Source organism: Onychostruthus taczanowskii, unplaced genomic scaffold (genome assembly GCF_017590055.1).
Source record: "Onychostruthus taczanowskii isolate IOZ18803 unplaced genomic scaffold, ASM1759005v1 scaffold82, whole genome shotgun sequence".
NCBI classification, from domain to species: Eukaryota; Metazoa; Chordata; class Aves; order Passeriformes; family Passeridae; genus Onychostruthus; species Onychostruthus taczanowskii.
In genome coordinates this window covers 3,480,275-3,493,301 of record NW_024506112.1, presented here as the reverse complement: position 1 = coordinate 3,493,301, position 13,027 = coordinate 3,480,275, and positions in this window count along the sequence as shown.

The window sequence follows — 13,027 nt, the reverse complement described above, 5'->3', positions numbered from 1 at the left end:
TAAGTGTGTGATAGGCTCCATAGCCCTGGCAAGATCTTTAAGTATTTCTTCAGCTAAGTGTCAAGGCAGGTGCTTGTTGGGGTTTTGATCTTTGTGATAACTGATTAAAGCGAGTTTAGTCACTGGCAGTGAAGAGTCAGTTGCATCTGCCTGATGAAGGCACTGAAGTGTGTGTGCTGAAATAGACTTGAACACTTCTTTTGCACATTTGTTCAGAAATGTGTCATAAGGAGCATATCAGACTATGCCAAAAATGTCTGGATGATTATTGCAGTTGTTTAATAGAAATACTTAGAACAGACATATCTATCTAAAGATGCTATTCCTTCAGTATTGGTCATCAACCAGGATATCTGTGAATGTGGAGAGAGCTGTCTGGGCTGTTTGTGTGCTGGTTTCTGTGAATTCTTGTGTAACTGGTTGCCTGTCCTGATTCAGCAGGTGTGAGCAAGTCAGGTTTGTTTAATAGGTCCATTGATAGTAGAATATAGCAGTCCATGCCTGTTTCCCAGCTTGAGCTACTCATCCGTAATGCTTGCATGCATGGCAATGTGAAGGTGAATCAACCTCCCGAGTGGTGACTGTGTGCGTGTAATTTGGGAGCGTGGCAGCCAGGCTCCCTCAAAGGAGTGTCACTGGAAATGGTGGTAGTGCTGCCCTTTTCTAAAGAGCATTGAGATTAACCCGAGTGCTGTTGTGAGAGCTGCATAGTATCGGGTTTGTTCATTGCACTACAGGACTGACCAGAATATTATTTAGGGTAGCAGCATTTTGTTCATCTAGAAAAGCGATTGCTAGGTTTTTTTGGTATGGCCTCAGGTTTTTGAGCCTGAACCTATTGAAGCAGCCAGCTACCTTGCACTGCAGTATGAAAACTGCAGGCAGGTTGATTTGAGGCTCTTTGCTGCTCACATAACAATTGCAGCATTTTTAGAAGACTTGAGAGGAAATTAGCTGGCATGGTTGCTTTATCAAACATACAGCCTATGCCTTTAATTCATTTTTAGAGGAAGCCAATGACCACGAAACTTGTTTTCTCCAGCTTGCAAATCACTTTGTGCTGCATACTAATGTTGTTCTGATTATAGTGGTGTAGTTTGTGTGCTGAGGGAGAAAGCTGAGAGCTCTCCATTCTGCATATTACTGTAACAGCCACAGGCTCAGGAGAGGACAAAGTAAATGTAAAAGTATCTCTTATTGCTGCAGAATATTCAGTGTCATTGAACTCCCAGCTAAAGGGGAGGCTGTTGTCAATGTGTGGTTTTAGTAAGCCTGAGAAGACTACAGAGTACATGTATGAAGCATCTTTTCAGAAGTGGGATTATGTGGTACAAAACCAGAGCAAGGAAAGACAGCAGAAATTGCTGTGCTAGAAGAGGTGTAAGAATGTGCCAAAACACAGCCTGTGAAGATGGGGTAACTGATGTGTGAATTGTCAGCTTCTGGATATAACGTTAAGTCTTGGACTGTGCAATGCTTTTCATTGTCACTTCTGTTTGTCCTGCTGCGCCGTCACTGTCTTGTCTATCAAGTTGCCTCTAGCTCAGGAAACTTAACTCCAATGCTACCCAAATTCTGGAAACTTGGAAGTAGTGGCTTTTAGTCAAGCTTGGAGTGAGCTCAAAGCTTCCGTCCTACCTAATGGAATCCTTTCTTACTAAATTGCTTGGAGAAAGTATTCTGGCCTCCATTCTGGGACTCTTACTAAATGCAAAAAAAAAAAAAAAAACCCAAACAAAAGTAAAACTTTGCGCTCTTACTAAATGCAAAAAAAAAAAAAAATCCAAACAAAAGTAAAACTTTGCATTTTAGTCTCTGGAAGTGTCATGGATCTTCTTTGATATGTGACTTCCCATGTTTCCAAGAAGCTTAATTTTTGAGTTGTGGCCTGATGGTTTTAAAACTAGTTTTTAAGAACATCCTGTACTCATGTACTCTACCAGACAGTTAAGCTTGATAGTTAAAACCACAGAGCTTTCAGGCTGCCTGGCAGTTAACTTTTAGATGACTTTGCCCTCTTAAAAACAGTCAGTGGTTTCTGCAAGATATTTTTTGAATAGGTTTTACTTAGATCTTAAAATAACTTATTTTAAGTGTAGAATTTGTGCCTTTTCCCATTGGGCAAGAAATAGACAAATGGAAATGACATGACCAGGAAGGAGATAGGTATACCTATTTCATTTGGAGGCATTTTATACCTGTCCATCTAAATTCTTTGGAGGGTGGAAGTGCAGTGTGGAACCAGGCCTATGGAAGGCACCTGCTGCACCTCTCCATCATTGCTGCTGAGCTTCAGGAGCTGTTCAATCCCAAAGGCTTGTCATTTTTGATCCCTTTTTGGGACACCCATTCACTGCAGCTGCTTGAACAGATTTTCTGTCTTGTAGGTCTTAAAAGTTTTCTATTCTGCCAGAATTTGTGTTCAGATGTCTGGCTCTGGCACTGCAGCAAAGCCTTTAATAAGCACTTAAATTCCTTCCCCTGTGATTAAAAACCACGGTCACTCTTCCTCTTGCCTAGTGGCTGTCTGGCACTTTCCCAGAAGACTATGGGATTCCCTCCTAGCCTTTCTGTTTTGAAATAAAGCAGGTTCTGATGTCCAGAGCTAAATGTGAATTATGGCTGTGCACATGATGGTTGTTATGCTTCCCAGCGTTAACTTGTTATTTTGTGTGATGCCTTAAATGTAAAAACATCCTAGCTGAAGTCTGCCTGTTGGTATCAGTTTGCCTGCTAACCAAACAACTCAGATTTTTTTTTTTTTCCCTTCTAGTACTGAGCGTGTGACAAGCTTAGCTGTGAATTTGTGGGGTTTATGACTGCGTGGGGTTTATGACTGCCTATGCTTTTCTTGTCTCCATTTTTCTAAATCCTGATGCTTTTCAAGCCTTACTAAAACATGTTTAATAAAGGGAAAAATTACACTGAGTCTAGTCACTGCTTTTTTAGTCACTGTGATACCATGGAGAATTCCAGGTGTTGCTAAACCCAGATAAAGACCGTGTGTGACTTCTTTGGCATAATAATCTGCTTATGGGATTTCATTTTTTTATCTCTAGCCATGTAAGTATGATAATAGTGAAAATGATACTTGAAAGTGTGTGTGAATATATCGTATATAAAGCAAAAATTACTCATCTATTTTTTCAAGGTAGAAAACTGTTTTGTTATTTCTAAAAGGTTTCTTTGACTTTCTGTAATGAATTACTGGATTTTGCTTACAATAGGTAGTTTAGATCAATCTTTTTTCCTATGTTGTGCCTATTATTGTTATCAAAGAGTTGGAGCCAACCTCGTAGGTCAGGTTTGGCATTCTTTGAAGTAAAGCTAGTTTTTGAGCCTTATCTTCCTCCATATGTACAGGGTAGTTTATCCTAGTGCATCTCGCCCTGAGCCGTACAAATACACAGAAAATATAATGGGAAATTGGAAGGTACTACTTTATTTCTGTAGTTTGAATGAAAATAAAGTTTCTGAGGAACTAATGTCTCAGCTTCTTGACTCTGTATGGGATGTAGAGAAATGCAGCTCAAACATACATGAGTGTGGAACTACTTTGGAACCTGTGTTCTGTCTTCAGTTTGCAGCTTGTGTGTCGCTGGGGCTCCTGCAGCTCAGCCACCCATCAGCCTTGTTCTAAACAGAGCTGGTGTTAACAGCAGTGATTGCAACACTGTGATTGCAAAATCACTGCTCTTCCCTTGTTTACCAGAGTTTCTCCATAGCAAGGAGTAGACTAAATATGGTGTAGTGGATCAACCAGCAGGAAAGTGCAGCTGGACCCTTAATGGGAGCTCCTGTTGTGCCATTGCAGTGACATCAAACAGCTGGAGACAGCGCTGGGAAGTCACAGGAGGGCTTTGGTCTGCCTGTGCTGTCCACTGGGGGCTTCAGCGCCAGAAAAAACCTCTCTGTAGGTGTTATCACTGCACAGCTGTGCTCTTGAGTGCCAGAGAGGTTTTCTGGTACAAGAGTAGATGTTTGACTTGGCTGTAAGTTGACCTCACTACATGTTCATATTGTGTGTTTGAAGTGGGAGTGCTCTTGCCCAGTGAGGAAATGGTGACTACCAAAGTTCAGAGGTGGAGATGCTGCTTCGAAGTTTCCCTAGACCTGGAAATTTCATCCTTCAGTACATTCCCAAAAAGCAAGGGAGAAATTTGCAGGCTGATATGTGTGGACAGATGCATCCCAGATTGTTTGGGTAAAAAAAGAAAAAAACGTAGAAAGGTCCTGTAAGTGTTTATTGCTTCATTGGTAGGGGTGGCTTCCCTGTACCCACCAGCTGGGGGGTCAGGAGGAGGTGGGCATCAAGGGCAGAACTGAGGTTTGATCTTTTTTTTTTTTTTTTCTGCCTCAGGCCATGAGGGTTTTTCAAAAGTCAGTTGGGGAGAAATAAAAATTGGCAACTAGATTCAAGCACTGACAGTTTTATGGAATTTTAAGGTAAATTCCCCCTTCAATGTTCTGGTATTCCTTTAATTATTGCTACAGTGGCCTCTAACCCTCAGTGTTATTTAAAGTTTGTGAGGGGGCCAAGGCCACATGAATGTCTCTTTTTGTCTTTGTCAAACTGGTGCTTTGCCAGTGTTTTGTGGGGGCTGTAACAGCAGTGCAGAGTAGTCATAAGCTGTAACAGCAATAACTGAGCAATGTGCTGAAAAAAAACATTGTTTGGATATGGGTGACTTCTTAAGCAATAGGTGGTTCTTTCACATTTGTGCAGAATGTGAAAATGGTACAAGGGGAGGAATTAGGTTTTGTAGTGGATTTGAAGCCTTTCCTTGGCCATTGTTTCTTGGTAGAGGCAGTCGTGTCCAGCTGTCCCTGCACAGCTGTCTGACAGCAGCAGGAGCGATGGCCTTGCTGAGGGGACACTGAGGCAGCTCTCAGCTGGGAGCTGCTTCTCTTCTCTGAGCTTGTGCCGTGGGTGCTCTCAGTTATCTCCAGTGAGCTCTGGACTGAGAGAGGAGGTTTTAACTTCTGCTCTGCAGCATGATCTCCCGCTGCACTCCTCCGGTGTACAAACATGCTCCTGTTCTGTGCACTTGCTGGTGTTGCACTAACCCTGCCCCTTGTGTGGCTTTCTAGATGGGTATTCCTGTGAAACTCTAGGTGTTCTGCCAGAACGGGATTAATTCTGGATTGAATACAAGCCAGCCAACCTTTCCTCTGTGCTCTTGATGCTACAACTTAATTGCACTAGAAGTATTACAGTTTGGGGTCATCTCTAGTTAAAATACCTTGAGGCAACTCAGTCCTACTTCTTGGCTTTAGTTTTAGAGCTTTTCTAGGTTTGAACAGCAGAGAATCAGCTTCTTGGAATGCTGGAGTGTAGCTATGCCTTTTGTTTTAATACAGATAAGCTTGAACTATGGCTTAGGTCTGCTTTCCTGTCCCCTAAAGGAATTTGCAGCAGAATTGGCATGTGTCAGCAAGGGAATAAAATGCATTGGCAGTGTGAGGTGTTTGCAGTGAGATCATTTGCTGGCTGTCCTGTTGCCGAGTGCTGGGTCCAGACTTTGTAAGGAGGTTTGTACAGGCCTTAACTACATTTGAGAATACTTCTGTCTTAAAGTCCCGGTTTCTTCCATGTGTTGTGTCAATTTTCAGAGGTTTTATTTTTGCCATTTTATAACAGGTGCTGAGGATTTCCACAGCATTGCTGAGCTGTGCTCAGTGGTAACTATTCTTGATACCCTTAACTATTTTGTATATGTATAACTGTTATTGGAGTGCTAACATTTTCTAGCAGTTCTGGAGCACCATGCTGGTTAATGCACCTGCATGCTGGCTGCAGCTGGGTTGGTTTGTTTGGAGTAGGAGAAGAGATTCCTAGCTGCCCAGTGCATGTTGTAGTGAGGGCTGGTTTGAGGAGTTGTTTCCCAAAGCTGAGCCATAACCTTAAAATGGAGACTGCAGATAGTAAAGGCATTCTTTCGGTTTACCTATCAGTGGAGAGGGGGTGGCCAGCAGCAGATGGAGGAGCATCCTCACAGGAATGTGCCAGAGGACAGTGGAACGATTACTCAAAAGCAGCTGATCTCCTGGGGCACTGAAACAGCTTCTCCTGCCTCTGAAGTGGTCAGCCCACAGTGCTGTTCAAATCTGTAGGTTTTGTTCTAAACGTTCTAATTGCTCCTTTGCAGCTGCTCTGTGAGGTGAGTGCTGTGCATGTGTCAGTTCTATTGGCTGCTTATCTTAATGAAGTGGTTTTGGTCTTCCCCGTTCACCCCGTGCTGCTCCCTTACTACAGCGGGCAGAAATAAGAGTTTCTGAAACAGCTTTGCTGGACAGGGCAGTTCATGTTTTCCACTTTGTAGTCTGAGCTCTCCCTTGGGACAATTGTCTGTAAAGGCCTTTTAACTGCAGAAGACAAAAAGGGGAAGAAAATAAGCTTGCTTGGACTCTGTGCAGCAAAGTCCCTGTGTAAACATCAACCAGACAAGAAAATAAAAGAAAGACTTCTGCTCCCTGGATGGAGTTTGCCGTAGCATTGGTCCAATGTTCAGCTCAGCTGTTAGCAGAAGGCTCTGGGATGGCGTGGAGGGAAGAAGGGCAGAGAAAAGTTTGTCACTTCCTGATAGTCTGCCAAAGTTCGTCCTGGTCGTCGTGTCTGTGGGGAATGCTGGGGTAGAAAATGCAATTACAGGGCTTCCCTACTTTTCTTCTGTGATATTTTACAGAAATTAATTCAATTGAGTTTGCGGTCTTCTTCAAAGTTTTCTTTCCCTAGAAAGGGAAGCAGGTCAGATAAGCTGCTACTTAAACCTTTTGTTTTGGTCATCTAGGATAACCTAGTAGTTTGGGGTTTTTTTGTTTTTGTTTTTTTTTTTTTTTTTCACAATTTTCAGTCAACACTGAGGACTGAGTTCTTGTTTTCCGGTAACTTCATCCCTGTGGCATTTGGTGTGTTCCATTCTTGCCACATTGTTACCCATGGAGAAGACAGTCACTGACAACTTTAAAAACTTAGTTTGATCGTTTGGGTTTTTTTCCCCTTTCAGCAAAGTTTCTTTTTTGCTTTGTCATTAAGCAACGTGGGGACAATCTGCTGTGGTCTAGATTTTGCTGCAGAGGCTCTAGGAAGAATCAGGGAAAGGAAAATGTGGTTTAGGAATTTTTGCCCTGGAAAAAGGAACTCCTCAATGACACAGAACAGGCCAATATTAGGAAGACCCAGCAGGATGAGGTGCTCCCTTAGGGAGATGGTTTCCAGAGGCACAGGTAAGAACAGCTCCAGTCCACCCAGGCTGCAAACTCCCCGAGTCCAGTGCCATTCCTGGCTTTTAGGCATCCTGTTTTCTCTGTTTCATGCGAGGCTGTTCTGCTGAGGGCATGTGGCCACACATTTCCCTGCAGCAGGCTGCAGATCACACACACAGAGTGTTTGGGAGCTTCACCAGGTGTGTGGTTTGTTTCCAGATAGGCTCTGGAAAGGTTTGACAGCTGGGCCTGTTCCCACTTCCTTCCTGGCTGAAATGATTGGATGCTGACTCAAATACTTGCACATTTTCCAGGTGCAGGCCTCCAGCTGCCATCTGCCCTCAAGCAGCAATAGGGTGGTTCTATAAAAAACTTCAAGTGGTGAATACACGTGGAAGGAGACATTTGGCAATACAGCAGCAGGCAGCGTGTCCCAAATGGAGCTCCAGTAAAAAGAGACACACAAACCAGCAGTGCCTTGCCATTCCCCAACAGCTGGTATTGTGTTTGCTGTGTTTAGGGTCACCTAAAAACACCTCCACTGTGTTGTCCTGTAAAGCTGTTCCTGTCTGCCCCAGCAAGAAGGACTTAACACCTGTGGAAAAATCAACGGGCTTCTGCTGCATGGGGTTGTGGCATGGGCTGGCTTTTGCTGGGAGCCCTTGGGAGAGCTTATTTCTTTTATCTAAGTGGCATGAGATGTTCAAGAGGAAAATAACTGCTGCAGAAATTGTTCTTGTGCCTTGCCACAGTCCAAAGCTGGAAATACCATAGTTGGAGCAGTTCTCTGTAGCTGCCTGGGTTAGAAAGGTAACTCATAACAAACCACGGTGGATGTTTTTGAAAATGCTGATAGTTGTTTTCAGAGTGCAGTTTGATGTGGCTGTTGTTCTCCCTTCAGTGTAGGAGGATAAAAATATTAATCCACATATTTGTTAGTTCTTATCTATTACGATGAGTTGTGGTACAAGTAGGAAAAATTAATTATATGTAACTATAACACTGAACTGTGCTGGTAGGAACTTGTGTTCTGTAGACTCAAATGTCAGTAAAAGGGGATATGCTTTACTTGTCTCCATGTGGTAAAATCCAGGACTTGTTTATTCTCTGGAGGCAGTTAAAAAACCCTAAATTTCCCCCAAATGCAGGAGTTTCATTACTGAATGATACTTTATTACTTAGAGATACTTTATTACTTGGAGCATTCCATGCAGAAAACTACTTTTCTGGCTCCCTTGGGAGCCAGTAGCTCTGTTGTTTGCCTTCCTTTGGCACATACTGTATTCCCAACCATGCTTATTTTAAACTTGAGGCTGACAGCAAAGGTGTCCTACTGACTTGGTTAAAATATTGACTGAACTTTGTGTCATGTTCCTACAGTGGCCAGTGACATGATTAGGAAACAGCTTGAGGAATGAAAGATCCATAGTGTGATTTTCCCTTTGAGATACCCTGTCCACTTTTGGCAAAAAAAACTGTGCACCTAAGGCTGCTGTGTTTAATAGCTCCTGATTGATCTCTCTCCATTAATTTGGTGAGTCCCTTTCTGAATGAATTCACAATACTGTTTTCTGAAGTTGACACAGCAGATGAATTTCCAGCACAGTGATGTGTTGCGAGAAGACGCTTCCAATTTGTGTCATTGCAGCTTTCCACCAAACAATTCAGATTGAGCCTCCCCTTTCAATTCAGTCTGGTGGCAGATATGTCAGAACTACCACTTAACAAAAGAGGGTGGAGATAGCTTTTTTTTTTTTTTCCAAACTGTGGTCTCTGCCAGTCCTATTTGCAGTTTAGTTTGCATATTTTTGGTGGGTTTCCGTCGCTGAGTACTGGAAGCTTGGTTAACAACTTAGTATCCTCCACCTAGGGCCATGCAAGCCATACTGTTACAGCATGCAAATAAAAGTCTTGCAATCGACTCATAAATGCCATAACACAATGGAATTACAGAAAATCTGATGCAAATAAAAAAAAAAAAAGAGCGGCAACTCCTGATAATTAGCACAACTTTTCCAAAGCAGTACTGTGTGGCCCTCTCCAAGTCTGCCTCACCTGATCAAGAGGACCAGGGTTGTTTCAAATGCAGGGACCCTGATAAGAGTTAAATCACTAAGTCCGGATGTCACTTGGCAGAGCTGGCTGTAGGTACTGTGTGATTTTCACTTTGCTGATGCTGTAAATCCCCTTTCAGTTAGAAGTGACCGAGTGCAAATGCTGCATATTGGCAAAGGAGCCTTCTGTGGCCTCGCGTGTTGCTGTTTTCAAACAGCCCCACGATGACTTCAGGAACCTCGTGACCTGACAAATGAAACAGCCCTAAACAAAGGCAGCCTCATCTCCTCACTCAGGCATTTTGCCACGGAAAGTCACTGTTTGCTGGCTCAACACTGTCAAACGGGAGAGGCTCTGGGAGGGAGGTGACTGACCATGGAAACTCATCTGTGTCATCTTTCCTGCATTCCCCTCTCTGGCTCTGCAGATCAGGACCCACAGCAGGACCCCAGCGCTGGGACAGAGCTGTATTTCCATGGGAGCATCTCCCTGTCTCTTCCTGCTGCCTGCTTCCAGAGCTCAGGCTCCCTCTTCCACTGGAAAAAAAAGCTTCACAGTCTTTTGATGTAGCTACAGTAGCTCTTTCTTTCAAAGCTGACCTTCAAGGGAATAAATGCTGTCAGCCAGATCCTACTTCATGCTGTTTGAAGAACAACTGAAGTGAGAGAGATGTTTTGAGAAGATCCCGATTATTTTTTCTTTATTTTCAATTCTGCTTGTTCTTTATGTCCCAATTTTAAGATCCTGTCTGTCCTGGTGACAGAATGGCTGACCTGGAAATGTACAAGTATGAATTAACAAGAGCAATACTTGGGTCTGCTTGAGAGGAAGGTTTTTTTGGTTTTTTTTCTTCCTTTGGTTATTCCAGAATAATTAATTCATGATAAAGCTTGCAAAAAGGAAGGAACTACTGTTACTGATAAATACTAATATGTATAAAACCCTCACTCTCCTAGGTATTAACTTTACTTTTTAGGGAATTTGACCTGTTACTGCAGCCTGAATTTCAGGTTACTAAATTTCAAAGTTTCCATGCTGAGAAAGTCTGCAAAGGAGTAAAACCTGACCTTAATGTAATTGCTACAACTGTTCTGTGTAGAACTGTTAATTTTTCCCTGCCAAAGAAATGTCTTATCAGATTTGATACATCATGTTGCCTCCTGAAAAACTTAACTCCTTTCTAGACAAATTTAGTTGAAGATAAAAATACTCTTAAAACTATTAGTGTGTTATTTGTACACAAGTTTTAGGAGTAAAGGAAGTTTAATGAACATCCCTCATCTTACCTCCATAAAATTAAATTTCATGCATGTCTACTGTAATTTATTAATAAAAAATTCTTATTTATTAAGCTTACAAAAAAATCAGCCAAACCACATAATAACTTCTTGAAGATACATTTTCTATAGTCCAAGAGTAAGGGGATACAAATTTTTCAAGAACTGAGTGATAAGCTCAAATAGTAGAGAATTCCAGCTATAACTTACTTTCCTTTGAAAAAATATGGAGTGGGAGGAGATTATAAGATTTGTAGCTACAAGAAGTTTGCATTTTTTTCAGTCCTCAGATGCAATGGAGGTCACTGTTTTTGTTACGTCCTTGATGTAATGCACAGGCCGTGTTTGGTGCCTTTATCTCACAAAGTTTCTGAGGAGATCTGTAGTGCAGCTGTGAGCTCTGCACAAGGGTGAGCAGCTCACTGTGAGCCCTGGGCGTGCTGCTGCTGCTGAGTCATGCTGACAGCTCAGCTTTAATCCAGGTTCAAAGGGGAGCAGGGCATCTCTGAGCACCGAGCTGAGGAATCCTGCAGGCACTGCTGGTGCTCACTTGGCTTCTTGCTGAACCTGCTGTGCCAGCCTCTGAGCTGACAGCAAGGGAAAGAACGTGGCTGCTGATCCTCAGGTTTCTGGCACTGTAATTAGGGCTTTGGCTTTTTGACTCACTGCAGAACATCTTTCTCAAAGCCACCAGAACAGTTCCTTTGCTGTCAGATGTCACTAGGGATGTAAAGAAATTTTCTCTGACTTCAAGGATGATGCTCAAAGTGTGGCTTTATAATTTTCCTTAGATGTGATTAGGCACTCTTGCAGTGGAGGCTGCCACTGCTGCCAAGGGACTGTGGGGATATTTATGAAATTCTATTTGCATGTGAGTTAACTGTGAATGGATGAACTTACTTTCTTCTTCTAACCAGTTGGATTAAAACTCAGTCATGCACATGCAAAAACCAATAGAAAAAGGACTTTTATCTTATGGAATCATAAGACAAAAGTGTTTTCTCCCCCAATCAGTCATTTGTGGTATCTGCCACCGGATGTCCTTTGGCAAACATAAAGCTGCCACAGAAAATGGCTTCATGGACAAGTTGCATAATGACAGATGTTCTTTGTCATCAGGTGGGTTTGTGCCAGGGGCAAGGATGTGCTTCCTGTTCTCTGGCTTTATGGACATGCATTTGGATGGGGGAAAAGGTGATGGTATTTGTATGTGATAGTTCATCTCCTGTCATGGACAATTTGTCCTTTCAGTATGAGTCACACTGGCCTCAGCACTGAGTCACACTGGTTAAGCACTGCGTCCTGCCAACCACTTGTTTCATTTTGTTAGTTGTTAAAAGTAAGGCTGGTTTGCTCCCTCAGCTACCTTGCACTAGTTGTCTTGCCTTAGATGATATAAATGAAGATCACTCCTTTTCTCACAACCAAAGGCAAAGCCCACTTTTAAAGTGACTCCTCCAGCTCTGGTTTGCAGCTGCTGTCAGTTGTTATTTTGTCCAACTCACCTATCTGCCTGACACTGGGAGGCTTGCCTTTGGATATATTCATTGGATCTGACTTTAGATTTATTTACCACTAGGCTTGTTTTACTGTTCCAAGTAAGGGCCAGCCCCTTCCTAGCGCAGAACGTGTGGGATTTGTCAGAAGGAGACAGCTTTAAGGCTGCCAGATAACCTGACCAGCCTGCTCCCCTGTAAACAATTTTGTGGGCTCTGCTGATAACGATAAAGCAACTGCACTGGAGATGATTGGAAGATGCTGGTATCTGTAGGGCAGCAGGCCAGTCCTGCTCCTGCATACTCATGAAGAAAAGCCCTTTCAAGCTTATGAACATTTAGAACCTCTTGTTACTGATGGTGGCACCCAGCTGCAGTTTTTCTGCTGTCAGTGTGTGTCATCAAGCCCCAGATGCTCGTCGTTTCGTTCTCATCAAACTCCCTGCTTTGGTTCACAGGCCCACAAGAAACTCTCCGTGGCTGTTTGCAACAAACTAAGCAATTACAAACCCTTTCCAGCCCAGTCTGGGTGATGCTTACTAATCAAAGGGTTACTCATGTAGGTCTTGCCTCTATTAGATAAGGTGTCTGCCCCTAGAATGAGACACTTGGATCCATGGAACTGCTGGTTCAATCTGTATCTGAAATTGATTTTAAGCCTTGCAGGATTAATATAAGCTTTTTCAGCTAGGGATTATAGACCTATGAGGACATGCAGATGCCATTTTGCTAGTTATAAATTGTAATGTAGATTAAATTCCAAGGGACTCGGGTATTTTAAGAGGGCCATTCACCCCTGCACAGGTGAATTTATCTGGTATGCATCTGTAATGAAAACTCTGAGAAAAAAAGAGTGGGTTTGTTACAATGACAGCAATAGAAAAGTGATAGCTTTAGGTCAAACCTGTCAGGTGTCACCCCTGTGGGGAGGGTGGGGAGAGAAACACCGTTATCCTTCCTGCAAACCATGCAAACAGAAAAGCAAAGACTGTA